This window comes from Ictidomys tridecemlineatus, chromosome 1 (assembly GCF_052094955.1).
Source record: "Ictidomys tridecemlineatus isolate mIctTri1 chromosome 1, mIctTri1.hap1, whole genome shotgun sequence".
In the NCBI taxonomy this organism is placed as follows: domain Eukaryota; kingdom Metazoa; phylum Chordata; class Mammalia; order Rodentia; family Sciuridae; genus Ictidomys; species Ictidomys tridecemlineatus.
In genome coordinates this window covers 151,720,003-151,736,776 of record NC_135477.1, presented here as the reverse complement: position 1 = coordinate 151,736,776, position 16,774 = coordinate 151,720,003, and the positions used below count along the sequence as shown (strand labels likewise).

The 16,774-nt window shown below is 49.9% G+C and overlaps 1 protein-coding gene and 1 long non-coding RNA gene across 3 annotated transcripts in view; one reads left to right on the top strand and one right to left on the bottom strand.

Moving 5' to 3' along the window:
* Cplx2 (complexin 2) overlaps window positions 1–16,774 on the top strand; it is an 83,172-nt gene that overhangs the window by 47,476 nt on the left and 18,922 nt on the right. The gene's annotated exons all lie outside the window — the stretch shown is intronic.
* On the bottom strand, window positions 12,745–14,056 carry LOC120885797 (uncharacterized). Its single transcript, XR_013438795.1, has 3 exons — window positions 13,955–14,056; window positions 13,417–13,494; window positions 12,745–12,967 (listed from the first exon to the last, which is right to left on the bottom strand). It is a non-coding gene; the product is annotated as an uncharacterized LOC120885797 (long non-coding RNA).

The following is a 16,774-nucleotide window of genomic DNA, read 5'->3' as shown; positions in this document are numbered from 1 at the left end:
CAGGGGAGTGATGTGCTGCCAGGGGTATTTTAGGAAGGCTCTCTGGCGGCGCGGTACAGGTTGAGTTGGAGGAGCCGCGTGGGGAGTGTGAGGAGCGCTGGTGCCTGGGGAACACTCGCGAAAGAGCCCCCAGCTCCTCCCTGTCTGAGGAGACTATCTGAGAAATAGAGGCTGGGGATGGAGGTCTCTCCCCGACTCGGGGCCTCTGGCGTCCTCCGGGCCAACTCCAACTGGGCCCTCTTTGAGCTGCATTAACCTTTTGGTGTCATCGTAAAGCACTTGCTGGCTCATGTCCCATGCCACACCACCCAGCTCAGAGCAGTGCCGACGCTGAGGGGCTGGGATTAGAACTGGGTCCGCAGGACATCTTGCACCCTCAGATTTCTAATTGGCAATGCTGTGGGAGAAGCATGACAGGTCAGTTCTCCAGGCACCGGGTTTCTGGGAGCTCCAGGAGGTAGGATCACCCTGCCCTGGACAGATAGTTCAGTGCACTCCCTGCCAGAGAGGCGGGTCCTTCAGGAGAAAATGAGCCAGTCCCCAGGACCCTGTCTGGCCTCAGTTGGGCATGCCTGGCACAGGGCAGAATCAGAGGGTGGAAAGTCTTGCTCAGTCTGAGTCCCAGGATCCCTAGAAGGTGGTGCAGAACTTTCCCAGATCACAGACAGGCTGTGCCAGTCGCCCTGCAGTGAGCCCTGGCTTCCTGGTGCAGGCAACGATAGTGGAAGAGAAGGCACCCACAGGCACCACCTGGGACCCCCAGTCCGTCTCCCTCCATCCCTGTCATTAGCAGAGCCTTGAGACTCAAGCTTCCTCGGGTGCCAGCAAGCTTCCTGGCTGCCCACGCTGATGGTGCTGTTCTAAGCACCCCACCTAGCAGCTGCCTACGGGGTAAACCATCACTGCTATTCATTCAACAAACCATTTATGATGCTTTGTGCTAGGTCTGGGGCATGGTCCTAGGGCCAAAGGGACATTCAGAAACAATTCTGTTCTCCATCAGCTTTGGAGACCACGGAGGTGAAGGGTGATGGGGGAAGATGGCCTTAGGAGTAGGGAGGGTTGGGGGAGTGGGTTTCCTCGACCAGCCTCGGAGTCCCAGGAAGGTTTCTTAGAACCCGCCACACCTGAGGGTGGCCTAGGATACGCGGGGAAGGAGGAGGAGTGACCAGGCAAGGTCAAAGGCTGAGGCATGATGGAAAACCCAGGTGTGGGATGGACACTCAGAGGGGTTAACGTGCCTGAGCAGGAAGCGTTCCCAGACCACGTGATGCTGGACTGAATGTTGCAGGACATCCAAGCAGACCAGGTGACCGGAGGAGGTCACGCTGCTGCAGGCAAAGGAAGCAGGCGCTACACAAGAGACAAGAAAGAGCGGGGTTCTTCTGGGAACTGCAAATGTGTTATCAGGACCAAAGGAGAAGAGGGGTGTCAGACCCTCTGAGGGTGGTGCCAACAGGGGGTGCTTCCGGCAGCAATGAATAGGACACATGAGCTTCCTTCCTCCATTCATGGAAAATCTGTTCCAGTTGGGAAGGCAAATAAAAAAAAAATGCCAACAAATATATTTAAGCAAAGATAAAATAATTTCAGACAGTAGCAAGTGCCACAAAAACCAGGAAACAGAGGAATGTGATAGGAAGTGACATCTTGTTTTGAAATAGAGTGAACAGGGAAGGCCATTTTAATGACCTCTCATCTGAGCCAGAATGCGAATACCAAGAAGGAGCCTCCCAAGGAAAGATGTGGGGAAAGTGTCTTCTAGGCAGAGGAACAGCAAGTGCAAAGATCCTGAGACAGGAATAAGCTTGGCAGCTCAAGGCAGACAAGGAGTCCAAGCACCTGGAGTAAAATGAGGGGAGAGGGAAGGGCAGAAAGAAGAGGGGTTCAGTTCACGTGGGGCCTCAGAGACCCAGGAAGTGACTCTGAATTTTATTCTAACTGTGGTAGTTTTATTCTAAGTTAATGGAGACTTTTAAACAAACCTGCCTTCTTCTAATTTATGAGGGTTTTTTTTTTTTTTTTTAAGATTCTTCCACCTGTCAGAGGGAGACTGTGTTGGTGTGTGTTTTAATGCCAACCAGTATTGCTGTGTATGCTGCAATGACACCCACATTTCAGCAGGTGTAAACAGAGAACACATTCATTAGCTTTCTTATTGGGTGGTACGGACTTGTCTGCTGTCACCAGCCATCCCCAGGAGATGTCACCCATGCCATCAGCCATGGGTGTCTGTGGCTCAAAGCGATGTCCTCAAGTGATGACTAGCAGGCCATGAGTCAGGTCAGGGACTGGACTTACAATCCCATAGGAATGCTCTGGATATCAGTGTGTATCTTGCTGGGACTGTTCCCCCCAAAGTCCAGAATAGTCCTTGGACTGAGCTGCTGATCCCTCATCTCATGCATACAAACCCGTGTGTGCAGCTGAGCCCCCTGTTAGATCTGGAGGGGCAAAGACAGATCTGACTCCACCGTGAGGAGCCCCAGATCTGAAGGGAGAGACCCCTGAGTATAGGGTGGCTGCTCTTCAGGAAAAGGCACCACCTCCCCCGGGCAGCCCTGTCAGGGAGGGGTGAGAGGAGGCTCTGACCTGGGTCCTGATTGGGGTCATAAGAGGAGAAGCCAGGCTTTGGAGCTGGAGCTGGACTCACCTGAGTTTGTGTCTAGGTTTATCAGCTTTATGATCTTTTTTTTTCTGGTGGGGAGAGACTGGGGGTTGAACTCAGGGGCACTCAACCACCAAGCCACATCCCAGCCCTATTTTGTATTTTATTTAGAGACAAAGTCTTACTCAGTTGCTTAGTACCTCACTTTTCCTGAGGCTGGCTTTGAACTCGCGATCCTCCTGCCTGTGCCTCTGGAGCCACTAGAATTACAGGCATGTGCTACCGCGCCGGGATCTAACTGTATAATCTTGAGCAAATCCTTCAACCCTCCCAAGACTCCCTCTCCCCTTGGGAGCTCCCTTCTGGCCCTGTCTCAGCCATCCAGGTGACAGGGCAGGAATTAAGTAGCATCGGGTGGGCTATCGGTCAACCTCAGTCCCCCCCTGGAACATGAGTGGAACTGTTCCTTTGGGGGAGCCCACCATGTGACTAAACACCAGAAGCAGGTAGTTCTGCGTGACGTCTGGGCCACTGAATCAGGAGTCCCACTGCACAAAGGGGCCACGTAGGCAGATGTCATCCTTGGAAACGTGCAGGTCATGCAGAGGCCCTCAGCCACTGCGTCAGGATGTGTCCGTGGAGTGAAGCATCATGAACACGGTGCCTTGCTGGTTGCTCATTAAAATACCAAGGGTTGTCAGTGAGGGTTTGTTTTTGTTTGTTTGTTTGTTTGTTTTAGTAAATTAGAGTGGATCCCAAGATCTCCCTGTAATGCTGTCATAATCAGGGTGATCTAACATCTGCAAGATGTGGGGCTCTGGGACAAGAAGAGGGAGCAGTCGCCCGTGCTGCTTACATCCTTTGGGAGGGCTCCATGGCAGAGAGCAGATGAGGGGTGACATTGGGATTGGCCTTAAAGAAAAGGCAGGTGTGGACCCATGGCAAGAGCGAGCCTGGCAGGAGGGTGAGTGGGCGAGAGGCAGAAGCAGAAGGGCTCACAGCCTCCCGAGGTGCTGTTCTGGGCCAGGTTTTTCTGAAAGTACCAGGGCAGCCAGAGCGTCAGTCGGAAAGGTAGACCAGGTCACTCCGAGCTGGGTCTTGATGGCCAGGGTTGGGAGTTGAGCGTTTTCTTAGAACGCCCCTTCCCTGGGTGTTTTATTACTGCATCAAAAGGTTCACGATCAAATAAGTTCTAGAAATGTCACACGCTGTGCTGCCTCTCTGAGAATCACGGTCCACAACAGCACATTAAAGGCCCCGAGAAGTCCTGGAGGGGAATCGGCTTGGCTTCATTTGGCCAGTCCCCACTCGCTTGACCACGGGCCCCTTTATCCTCGGAATCACTGCGAACACCCGCACAGCCCACTCTGGCAATGCTGTGGGGAGCCAGGGCTGCCGGCTGGGTTGGAGCCAGGAGTCAGCTCCCTGCGAGGGAGGGGAACAGAGGTGAAGCCAAGAGCAGCAGGCGGAGGGGCAGGAAGGAGGAGATGGGAACTGGGGCGGGCAGGAGACATACCAGGAAGGGGCTCCACACGTGCTACTGGAGTTACACGTTTAAGAAACCGGAAAGATGGTAAAGCTGTTGCTCATGGCAGATCTGGTCGGAAGTGAATGAATCCAATTTGGGGCATCTTGCATGTTAGAAGACTATGACAAGTGGCTGTGGCACTCGGGAGACCATAAGCCTGTCTCCCTGAAGACTGGAAGCAACCTCCTCTGCTTTGAGTTAAGAAGACACTTAATGAAACACACCAGTGCGGTTCGTTCACTCATCTCTTTGGTTAGCATTGGTTCTGTCTGCCCTGGGCCAGGCCAAAGCTTGGCCTATATCTCACACATGACTCTGTCCTCCCAGGGACAGGTCACCAGGCAGGGAGATAAAGGGCCATGGTGAAACTTGTACAAAACTCTAATAAGGCAGGGACCAGCTGTGCCTAGGGGAGGTGCCATGTGTCCTGTATTATACAGTCACAAGAGGAGAAAGGGTATCACAGACAGAGACACATGCAGCTCGGAGGTGCAAAGGAGGGTTTGGAGAAAAGATGACATGGCACAAGGGAGATTCCCATCACAATAAATCACATCATAGTCTGGGCCTCCGTTAGCCAATCTGTGACATGGGTGCGCCAGTCACTCCATTGCAAAGTCCACAGAGAAATGACTGTAGACCCTCCCTGCTTCACTTACCAGGCCCGTGCCAGCCATAGGGACCACAGAGAGGAATAAGACCAAGGTGCGCTCCTTCATGCCCCTGGCATAGAGTATCTATTTTCTTCCCTCTGGAGCTCAGGAGGTGTATTGTTGGATCAAAGCCAGGCTTGTCCTCAGCTCCCAGGGGCCAGGTTCCAGATGTGCGTGTCTGGCAGCCACTCTGCGGTCCTGGCTCCAGCCTGAGGATCCGTGGGCTGCGCGAGAAGAGCAGATGTATTTTGACAAGGCTGCCACAGCTCCGGCAGCATCCTGAGTCAAAATAAGCCCTTCTCTTGGGCAGCCCCTGGGACGGCTATTTCTGCACCACATTCTTTTTTTTTTTTTTTTTCCACACAGGGGGCTGAGAAGCGATGATTCCAGCTAAAAACAGAAGCTGCCTCAGCTGGAACCCACAATATTCCCCTCAACAACAGACACATCCGTGCAAAACTGTCATGAACTCAGGAAGTCTTTCGTGTGGGCTCAAACTCCACATTTCCCCTGAGGACAGTCAGTCCAACCCCATGAGCACTCTCATAACCTTCCAACCCCAGAGAGTTAGAGAGAATCAAAAGAAATCTTTACATATGTCTGAATGGTCACCAATGACAAAGGTTTTGTGTTTAGGGGTTTTGGTTTGTTTTTTTTTTGTTTGTTTGTTTGTTTGTTTGGTTTTTTGCCAATACAGTCACTTGGGGAGATGCCTGCTATTATGCCCATTTTAAAGACAAACAAACTAAGGCTCAGAGGAGACCTGACCCTGGAGAGAATGGAGGACAGAAGATGTGAGCACACAACTGTCAGACTTTCTTTGTCTGGAAAAAAAAGAGTCTGCAAGAGAGGAAATGGAATTGAGCAAAGGTGGCTGTGAGGTTTCTCAGTTTGATCAGATCGGGACTGACGGGCAGGAGTCACCTCTCAGGGTCAGAAATAGCATCTTATTTTAATCTTCTGAATGACCTTGGGAATAGGAACTGCTAGCCCATTTTCTAGATGGGGAAACTGAGAATCCAAGTAATAGAACATCTCCTTTTTATCATGTATACTTCCCATGCATCCTGAGGGATTTATTCTTGTTCTTCAGTTCTTTCATACGGGTAGCTGAATACTTTAGCTGAATCCGTGAGAAGGTCTCAATCAGTTTGTCCTTAATACCCCTGCCACAATAGCTCTCTGCCTCCAGCAACTCAAGGGCTAGCCTCAGACCAGGGCCAGTCAGGCCTTCCCGGCACAGAGCTGGGTATTAACAGTGTTTCCGTCTCTGCATTCATGTGCGTTGTCCCCTCCTATTACCGATAGAACCGGTTTGCTGGTTTAAAGTTGTCCTCTGGGGTCTCTTTTTTGAATAAATGCACTGAAGGGTTTTATTTTGCAAGTGAGTGAAATCAGAGAGAAATGATAGTCAATAGCACAGGTGGCACGTAGCTGTGGCAAAAACCACAGAGGTGCTACTCCAGGGTGTGAAGCTGGGAACACGAAGCTGCTCACCTCGGGCTGGGCCCCAGGGCCAGCCTCAGAGGGTTGGACCCCTGAGAAACTGGCTCAATGCCCCTCCTCCAGGGAGCGGCGGGGTCTGCTCCTCTTCTCCCTCTGAGCGCCTATGGAGCTCCACTGCCCACAGCACCAGCCTTGGCCCCACCACCAGGCACCTGCTGCCCGAGCCAAGCAGCCCAGGAGCTGTTCACAAGTCTCTGAGCTCCAGGGCTGGGCGATGGGGAGGGCATGAGTCCGAGATGTGCTGGGGCCAGGGGAAGATTCCCTTGAGGGTAAAATCATGAAAAAAGAAACTTGGAACCAACCTTAAGAGCCCACAGAACACAGAGGCAAAGGTCCAGAGGAGCCCCTTTCTCCCTACCCAAGCTCAGAGCCTCCCGGAGGAGACCAGAAAGATCAGTGGTTCTAGAGTCACTCTGCGAGAGCCCAGATCCCAGCTGCTTCTTACTCTGATCTTGAGTGAGTGGCTGCACGTTCAGCTCAGTCTCCTCTCTAGAGTGGGATCCTCAGGGTGACCACATCCCAGGTTGTCAGGAGAATTCATGCAGGTGGAGAACCTTCAGCAGCCCTGGCACGTGGCCTGCACCCCATGCGTGGTGCCCATCAATCCACGTCAGGCCCTGGCCAGGCAATTTACACAAGCTTGGCCTCAGCCCTGCAAAGTGGGCTCAGAGAGGTGCAAAGCCTTGCTCTAGATCACACAGCAAGGAAGTGCTGAGGCGGACCTCGGAGCCCAGGCTCCCTTTCTCCAGCAATCTGAGCTCCTGCCCACTCTACACTCCCTTCCCCTGAGGCATTCCTTCGCCTCTCATCTCCTCCCTTCTTTGATTGCTCACCAAAACGACTCCTCCTTTCAACAGGGGACAGCCAGGCCTCCATCTGCTGAGTCAACCAAATTGCTCCTTCCAGCATCCCAGACTTTCTGCTCTCCTTGGCTTCTTCCAATCCAGTCTAGCACTGACCCGCTTAAGTCACTCAGAAAATGAGGACTCTTCTGATTGCACGAGACAGACACCCAGTTCAAACAGGCAAAGCAGAAAGAGCCAACGCGAGCCTCAGTTTTCCCTTAAGTACAATGGGTTCATAGTAGTGCGTATGATGCGGCTGATGTGAGGGTTAAATGAGGCGATGCATGTTAAAGCCTCAGAACTGAACCTGGCACATGGTAAGTGACCTGTATTTGTGGACGACTTGGACTGTTATTATTCTCACGACTATTAAAGGGATGGCGGCCAGAGACACTGGCCTATCTTCAAAGAACTCACTGGTAGGAAAAGCCATACCTATGAAAACTAAGGTAAGGAAGCATCCCAGGTCACAGGGAGCTCACGATCCAGTAGAGCAAGAAGGGATTCTGCAGGGTCAGAATGATCCGGTGCTGCAGGCAAACAGGTGTCCTGCAATCCAGCGCCACAGAGGGAGTGGAAAAAATCACACGATTCATTTATTCAGCAAACATTTCCCAGGTGCCCGCCACGGGCCAGGCGCTGGGCCAGAGCATCGGGGCTGCAGCATCAGGCAGACAGACGTCACCTCGGCCCTCGTGGGACTCCCACCCAGTGGAAGAGATAAACCTAGAACAAATAATTATTGAAGTTCAGTCAAGCCAAGAAAAATTATATTATGCCACAAAAAGGTCTACAATGACACAGTTTAGTCTGGAGGTAGAGCCAGCAAAGGCTTTTTCCCCCGAGGAGGAGGGATTTAGAGGGATGAGAAAATAGCGAGGAGAACTGTGGGAGGAGACTTAGAGAGCAGACATCACAAAATCTAAATTACAGTTTCACCCCCAGGACTAATCAGAGGGTGAAATCAGCCTTCTACCATAAGGCACAATGATCAAGGCACAGCCTAGAGTCAAAACGCCTGGGGTCTAATCCCAGCTTTGCCACACGCTAGCTGTGACACCAAAGCCAATATAATCTCTCTTAGCCCCGGTTCCCTCATCTGAATCATGAACACAATGTCAACTACCTCACTGGATTAAGTAAAATAACAAAGATGGGGTACCTAGCATAATGCCAGTAAATCCTATTTTAGATTTAAGTGATAGAAAAATAAATAAAAATTGTTTAAGGAAAAAAGGAACTGAGTATTCAAGGGATGAATAGATTTCAGGAAGGGCTTGATCCAGCAGCTCATGCCATATCATCAGGTTTAGTCACTTTCTGCTTATCTTCAGCTTGGCTTTCCTCTTGACCAGGCTCCTTCTACACTTGTTGCCCTGCAGCACCGGGCTCACTTTCCCAGTTCAGTAATCCCAACAGAAAGAAAACTTGTCTAGTATTTCCAGAACAAGCCTCATGATTGAGTCTCATAGGACTTATCTTAGGTCACCTGTCCATCCTAAATCCTAGACCTAGAGTCTAGGATTGTCTGCCAATCCCTAGAGCTTGAGGGAAGGGGGATTCAACTCTATCCAAACTACATGGCCAGAGAACATGGGAAGGGTGATTTCCCTAAAGGAATATTATGTTGCTATGAGAAGAAAGACTTCAGGATCAAATAAGATTCCTGTGTCTACCACAGCCATTTGTCCTAGCCCATTTTCTGTTGCTAAAACAAAATACATGAGACTGGGCGATTTATAAGCAGCAGAGGTTTAGTTTGGATCATAGCTCAGCAGTCTGGGAAGTCCAAGAGCAGGACCACCTCATCTGCTCGGCTTCTGGCGAGGTCTTATGCTGCTTCTGGTGACAGTCTCATGCTGCTGCAATTGGTGGCAGAGGGCGAAAGGGGCATGAGGAAGAGGAAACCAAGAGGAACAGCCTTATTTATGACCACCTGCTCTCACGGCAACTAACCCAGTTCTTTGAGAGGGAGAACTCACAGGAGCGAGGCGTCGGTCCATCCATCAATACACCCCACAACCCAACGCCTCCCGTCAGGCCCCAGCTCCCAGGGCTACACATTGAGGAACTAAGGTTCCAACACATGAACCTGTGGAGGACACAAACCCTAGCAGAATTTCCCCGACACGGGACAGCCATGCTAGACCACTCAGTGGCACACCAACAGTCCGAGTAACCACCGGGTGCCACCTTATCCTACACCCAGCTGGAGTGAGTCCCAGCTCCCATTCAGAAGAACAGACTAAGAGTGCAAATTCCAGGCCGAGGCAGCCTGGATGCAAATCCTTCCTGGAACCTTCTACCTGTGTGACCTTAGCACATCTCCTGTCCTCTCTCTGCCTCTTTCCTGGTCTAGAAAATGAGCATAACCAGAGGATTCACCTCATAAGGTTGTTGTGCAGCTTAAATGTATGTGTGTGTGTGTGTGTGTGTGTGTGTGTGTGTGTGTGTGTGTGTAGTTCATGTAAAACTCATTTCATTAAGCCCCCTACTGTGTGCTTCACCTTCAGCCAAGAACTTATGCACAGTCTTCATCTAATCTTCATCATAGACATGGTTATTGTGCCCCCCTGCATTTTGGATGAGAAAACGGAGGCTCAGAGAGGTTCAGTGATGTGCTTAAGGTCACCCAGCTAGTGAATGACCAAGCCAGCGCCCAGCCCTAGGCCTTCAGATGTATGGTCTGTGTTCCTGCCATGCTCTGCGTGGAGCCATGCCGGGGAATCTAACAACCCAGCAGCCCAAGTCCAAAGAGAGAGCAGGTTTCCAAGGAGAAGGAGGAGAGGTGTTGGGAACATGCAGTTATTTACAGGATGCTGTGTGGGTTGCTGCATGCAGGAGGGAGCTGTCCTGAGGTGAGCAGGGAGGGGGATGTGCTGGGTCCTCAGTTTCCTCATCTACAGAACAGAGGTGACCAGGCCAGCCTTGGGGAGAGCGAGTTGAAGGGAGGAAATGGCTCATGCACGGCGGATTCTTGCAGCAGAGGTGGGGGCAGGGAAATCAGGTGGCCGTGGTCTACATCATGGGGGCCAGGACCTGACCCCAGGGACTGTGGGCCTCAGTTTCCTCAGAAGTGAGAGAAAAACCTGCATGGATTCTTAATGGAAGCCCTCAGTTCTCCAGAATGGCTATTTGTTAAGGAAATTGGGCAAATGAAATCAGGGTGTTTGGGAGTAGGCACAGAGAACCCACGGGGGACTTGGCCTCCTGTGGCTCCCATTCCAATCTGATAATATTGAGGCCTCTCATCAGAGCTGACAAGGTCCCACATGACCTTGGTTCCTACCACACTTCTGCCACCTGGGTTCCATTCTGTCCTGGGAACAGGCTCAGGGAAGTGACCTTCGGATCAAGCCTTCTGCACCAAGAACTTATGCACAGCCTTCATCTAATCTTCCTCATAGACATTAGTTACTGTGCCCCTCTTCCTGTCCTTCAGACTAAGCATGAAGGAAGCTTTCTTTCTTGGACCTTCCTGCTCCCTATTCTTTCTCCCACATGTGGTTTTATTTCTTCAGAGCACTCACCACAATGAATGACCTATCTTTTCCTTTGCTCATTGTCTGTCCACTCCACCAGAAACGCTCCATGAGGCGAGATCCTCCTGCGCCTCACTCCATATTCCAGGTCCAAGGCATGCCTGGCCCAGAGCAGGCATTTGGGAGGCACTGCTATATGAATGCATACTTGCGGATCTTCCCAGGCACGGGTGGGATGGTTAATTCCAGCTGCTGTTCACTGCATTCTCCCAGGTCCTGTGCATGCTATTTCAGGCCAGCAATGTGCCCACAAGGAAAACATCTGTACCCTACTTTGCAAATGAGGAAACTGAGGCACAGAAGGGGATTTACATGCCCAAAGTCACACAGTGGAGACAAGGCAAAGTCCAAATAGGAATCCAAAGACCCTTCTGTTCAGCCACACCCTGGGAAGAAAAGCTTTGAAGAATAATATATGACAGGCAGTAAGATGAGTTCCTTGGAAAGACATTTATGTAGATGCAGAGTGCTGAGGACCAGAGTTATGAGGTGTGCTCTGCGGTAACCGAGACAGAGCACATCCACATCCGGTTTCTCTCTCTCTTCCTGAGCATGAGCAGCACCACCCTTCCCACCCCCTTGCAGGGGGTGGGCCCAAGGCACTAAGTCTGACCAATGAATGGTGAGCAGAAACTGGCAAGGCACATGGACCACTCCTTCTGGGTCATCCGAGAAGGACTTCAGTAATATGTGGATAAGGCAGATCCCAACAGGAGGGTGCAGTTCCCTAGGCCAGCGCCTGTGGGGAGCCATCACCACCTGAAGGGCAGGGAGGGAGGCTACCAAGACCTGAGATCATACGTGTGTGGAAGGGACCACTGGACAGGAACCATGACCTACAGCCGAAGGACCTTTGATCATGCCCTCTTGCTTGCCTCTAATCCCTGCCAGTACCTCTGATAAGACCCAACCGGAAGCCCGAGGACAGAGCAAGCCTGTTGATGGTGGCCTGCATTCTGGGTATAAAGCAGGACGGGGATGGGGGAAAGAGGAATCAGAGGAAGAAACAGAAAGTAGCTGCAAGGTCACCACCCGGCATGGGAACCTTGGTGACATGCTGGTTCCCTCTCCCTACCACAATGCCTCTAGATAGTGGCATCATAGTGGAGCCGCTTTTTAGTCCCACTAATTCTGCACACACACTTCCCGCCTCCCACCACAGCATTGCATGGTCTGAACATTACAGTGGGAAACAATAAAAAAAAAAAAAAAAAAAACGCAAGAACAACAAGCTAGGGAGAGAGACCTGAGAGGCTACTGAAAAGCCAAAGACATCATTGGGAAAGTGGTGACTTGGAATCAAGAGGCCCCATTCAAGGCAGAGAGGCCTTGAAATTATGTGGTTCAAATTCACTCCAAAAGTCACCTTGGGAAGGTCTCTAAGACCAAGAATAAGAGATCTTTCAAATGCATCAAATTGAAAAGAGGTCAGAAAAAGTCCCAGCAAGATAGATACTTGATGATCACAGTTCTGGGAGAGAGCACAGTAATGAAAAAGAGATGTACAGAAGATCCGAAGAAACCTCCGTCTCAGCCTCACTGAGGAGGACCTCGGGGAAATTCCCGCTCCCAAATTGTCTTTTGGAAGTTGGGGCGCCAAAGGCACTGCTCTCTCAGCAAATGTTCTAACTCCAACTGATACACTAGATGCAGACAAATCGCTAGGAATGGATGGCACCCACCCAAGAATGCTAATACCACTCAAGGGTGAAATTGCAGAGCTGTTGGCCAAAACTATGTGCATGTTTGAGGGGATAAAGATCTGTGGATATGAAGTTTTAACTTTGACAAAGCTTTGAGTAAGAACTGACATCACCAGCCCTCTTCTCAAACTTCAGACAACGTGACCATGGGGACCAAGTTGTAGTAGGTAAGAAGGTGGCTCGGAGATCAACAATGATTGAGTCCCTTCTTGAAATGAAAGGATATTATATGGTGGGTCCTTCCGAGGTCAGAAGCTGCCTGATGAGAAGTTCTCTGAAAGAAGGAATGCACAGCTCTGAGATGACAGATCCCAGCTGGTTTCTTCCGGGTGGCTGAAACAAAACCTAATTCACAGCAATGAAAGTTGAACAGTGGCATTTATTGGCTTGCACAGGTGCAAAGTGCATGAATGGATAAGGCTGAAAAGGATCCGGGTCCCTTAATACCATCATTAGATCATCAGAGATATGTCTCCTACCCTTCCATTAGCTCTATGCATCTCTGTGTTGGCATCACCACCAGGCAGGCTCTCCTGGAGGGTGGCAAAATCACCAGATCCTCAGGACCGTATTCTGCCAGCCCTGCAAAAATCGCACAGAAATAGTCTATTTCCCATTGGTTCCAGCTAAAGTCCCAAGCTGATTCCTATTAGCTTAGCTTGTGTCACTTGCCATGCCAGAGCTAATCACTACGGCCAGTTGGACACCCAGTGCTCTGATTAACTGGCAATGGATCTATTGCCCACCCACAGAAGTGAGGCATAGAGGCAGCCCAACCCCGAATCATAAAGTCTGAACAAGGGGAAAGAAAGGGACTCCAAAGAGATACTGGATCTAACAGCTCAAAAATGCATTACTACTACAGCAAGTGACAGCAAAAACTTTCCAAAGTCAAAATTCCACTATGATGGGGCCTAAGTATGCAAGGAACTCATGAATCTGTGTGTGTGGACTTAGAACTGCAAAAAAAAAAAAAAAAAAAAGAGAGCTTTGGGAGGGGCAAATGCAAGATTTAAAAACAGATTACCTACCGGAGTTGTGGTGGTGGTCTATTGGCCCAGGGTTACAGTTTGGATATGAGATGTCCTCCTAAAGCTCCTGTGTTAAAGCTGGAATATTGAGAGGTGAGATGATTAGATCATGAGAGCTGGGACTCAGTCAGTCCATCCTAGTTTGAATGGACTAACTGGATGGTAACGATAGGCAGGGGAGGTGGGACTGGAGGAGGTGGGTCACTGGGGGCATGCTCTGAAGGGTTCCCCTGTGGCTCCCTATTCTTTTGCTCTCTGCTTCTGACCGCCATAAGCTGAGCAGTTTCCCTCTGCTGCACCCTTCGGCCATGATGTTCCACCTCACCTCAGGCCCAGAGTGATGGAACTGGCCAACCATAGACTAGACCTCTGAAACCATGAGTCCCAAATAAATTTTTCCTCCTTTAAGTTGTCCTTGCCAGGTATTTCAACAAAAAAATGAACACACCCAGCAAGGAGCCTGGGTCTGCAGATCCCACCCCTGAGATGGGAACTTCAAGACAAGCCATTTCAACCCACGCAACCCAGAGCATAATACCTGGCAATAATTTCACTGTTTGCAATCAGAAAAGCCTTGGGTTTCACACCGGTGACTAGAGATGTGCAAAATAGGATCCTTGCCTTCAAGCAGCTTATATCTAGAGAGGAGACAAGCACAGAGGGGTAAATTGAGAAAGGAACAAATGAACATCAGAGGGAGGGCTGTTTGGGAGAAGAGTCGCCGTGCACAGGCTGGGAAGGGAGCTGGAGTCAGATGGAGGGAGGCCCTCGTGGGTTTGGACTCATGCTGCAGGCAAGGGTGAGTCATGAAGGCTTCTGAGCTTGGGAGTGACCTGAGCTGGATGAAGCTTCCTCATCTTAAGAGAGCCTGATGAGGCCCAGTGGAAAGTCACAGACAGGATCAAAGGGCTGGCAACGGGCCTGTGGAGGGGAACAGGAGAGGGACGACCGGAAAGTCGAAGGCAGGGAGCCTGGATCAAAGTCAGCCAGGGGAGCACATCATGCTTCCTGCACAGGACCGAGGCAGGGAGGAGGAGGCACTGGGAAGTCAAAGGGAAGGTGGCTTTGTTCAGCTCCCATGGGAAGAGGCGAATGCTTCTCACGCACATAAAATCATTTATATAACTGTGACCACCCCGCTCCCAAGAGGGGGTGTAGTCTGGAAATGGAGAATAAATCACTTACCAAAAGCTTCCAGAAGAGTCCCTGTGACATCACAAAGAAAGGCTAAGAGCCACCGCTGGGTGTTCATTTATTAAACAACCACTTTCTGAGGGCCTGTCTTGAAATCTGAAGCGAGGGACATAAAGCAGGTATCCCTTTTCTTGTTCTCATCTCCTTTTAGAATCACCCTGTTCCCTGTGTGTTTGCCTGGGTTCAATTCCTCTAGTAGATGAGATAGAAATTTGTACTCTGCTTTCACCATGGTGTGCTGGCACCTAGAGAAACGCTGGCATATAATAGATGCTCAGTACATACAGTCACCCCTGGGTACTCAGGAGGCTGGCTCCAAAAGACCCTTCCCCAATGAAACCACAGAGGCTTGAGTCCCTTATATAAATACCATAGCATTACATTGACCTACTGCTCATCCTCCCATATATTTTAATAATCTCCAGCTGATTTAAAAATACAATGCAAATTCTATGTAAATAGTTGTTATATTGTTTAGGGAATAATGACAAGAAAAAAGTCTATACATGTTCGGTACAAATGCAATGTTTTCCAAATATTTTTGATCCATGGTTGGTTGAATCGTGGATGAAAAACCTGTAGACACAGAGGGCAGGCTACGGTTCATCTGGGTCACATGACCTGGGCTAAGCCAATCAGTGCGTGTGATCCCCCTGGCTCTAAAGAATATGCACAGGCTCTGTGCAAATACTACACCATTTTATACAAGGGACTTGAGCATCCAAGGATATTGGTATCTGCAAGGAGCCTGGAACCAATCCCCCCGCAGATACTGAGGGACAACTATACACAGATGGGCTTCTCCAAGCCAGTGCCACACGAGGGAGGAGTGGGTGCTGGGTGGCAAAATAAGCTGTGACCACCATGTGTTTTAAAAAGCAGAGTGATGCAATCATATGTATGTTTTAGAAAGCCACGATTCTCCTACAAACCTGAAAGCCAGTTAGAAATTAGAAGGCAAGAGCAGAGGCAGAAACACTGGTTAGAAACTGGTAGTAAGAGCCAGGCTGGGCCAAACTGAGCAGAGTTGAGCAACAGACAGTCACAGAGGGGGGTTTCTTAGGTAAGACCTCAAGACATCATTCTGGGCCTTTGACCTACAGCCACCATCACTTTCTTCAGACTTGGAACCTATTAAAGACCAGTCCATAGCAAGGTCCCCCTATAGGATATGAGTGTCACCCAAACTCTAGAACCAGTTATCCTTAAGCTGCAGACCCAGGCGTGGCTTCCAGGAAATCACCCAACCCCCTTTGGAAATATTGCCTCCTGCAGATACACACCAACGCCAAGTGCCAATTCCCTTGCTTCTTGGCTGTGTTACCCTGAACAAGATGCTTAACCTCTCTAAGTCTGAATGTTTTATTTGAATATGAAGTGGATGTAATGACATTTAAGGTAATGTAGACACAGGAGTGGGGATTAAATCAGATAAAGAGTATGAATCACCTATCTTAGTGAAGGGCTCAGTAAATGAAAATTCTTTGTTCTGTAGCCCCTTTAAGCTTTTCCCTGGCTTCATCTTCCCAAGACCTCTCCAACCCTTGTTTTCTTGCCAAATAAAAGGGGGTTTGGCTTTGTTTTGTTTTGTTGCCAGAAAGAAACAACTGGAGGTTGAGTAGCACAGAACAGCCATTTTTAGATTTGTGGGTGGAAAATTCCTCCTGTTCTTGGTCCTGAAGCCCTCCCTGGACTTCCTTCAGGTGGCTCCCATTTAGGGAAGCAATACCCCAGTGTCTTGTGCTGGAGAAGAGGGAAAGGGGAAAAATGTCAAGAAGAAAAACGTCTTTCCCATTTTTCTCCAATTTTTAAAATCTTTTCCATCTCATTTCCAACCTAAACTCAGGGAAATGACAGAGTTCTTTGGTCAAAAAGGTCCTAAAGGAGTCTTTGTCTAATGGTCACACTGTCCCAGACTGCGGAAGAGAGAATACGATGCCTTGTGGGGTGTGGGAGGGAAACAGAATTAATGCTTGCTAGGACCCAGCTGCCTCCCAGCTCCCTGGCAGGTAGGTAAGGATCATTCTCCTGTTTGCACTGATTAAAAAAAAAAAAAAAAAAAACTGAATCTTAGAGAAAAGTCACATCCACCCTAGTCACATAGCCAGGAAGGGATAGAGTGCTTCTGAGATTTAACCCCACATCTCTAGGTGGCACAGCCAAC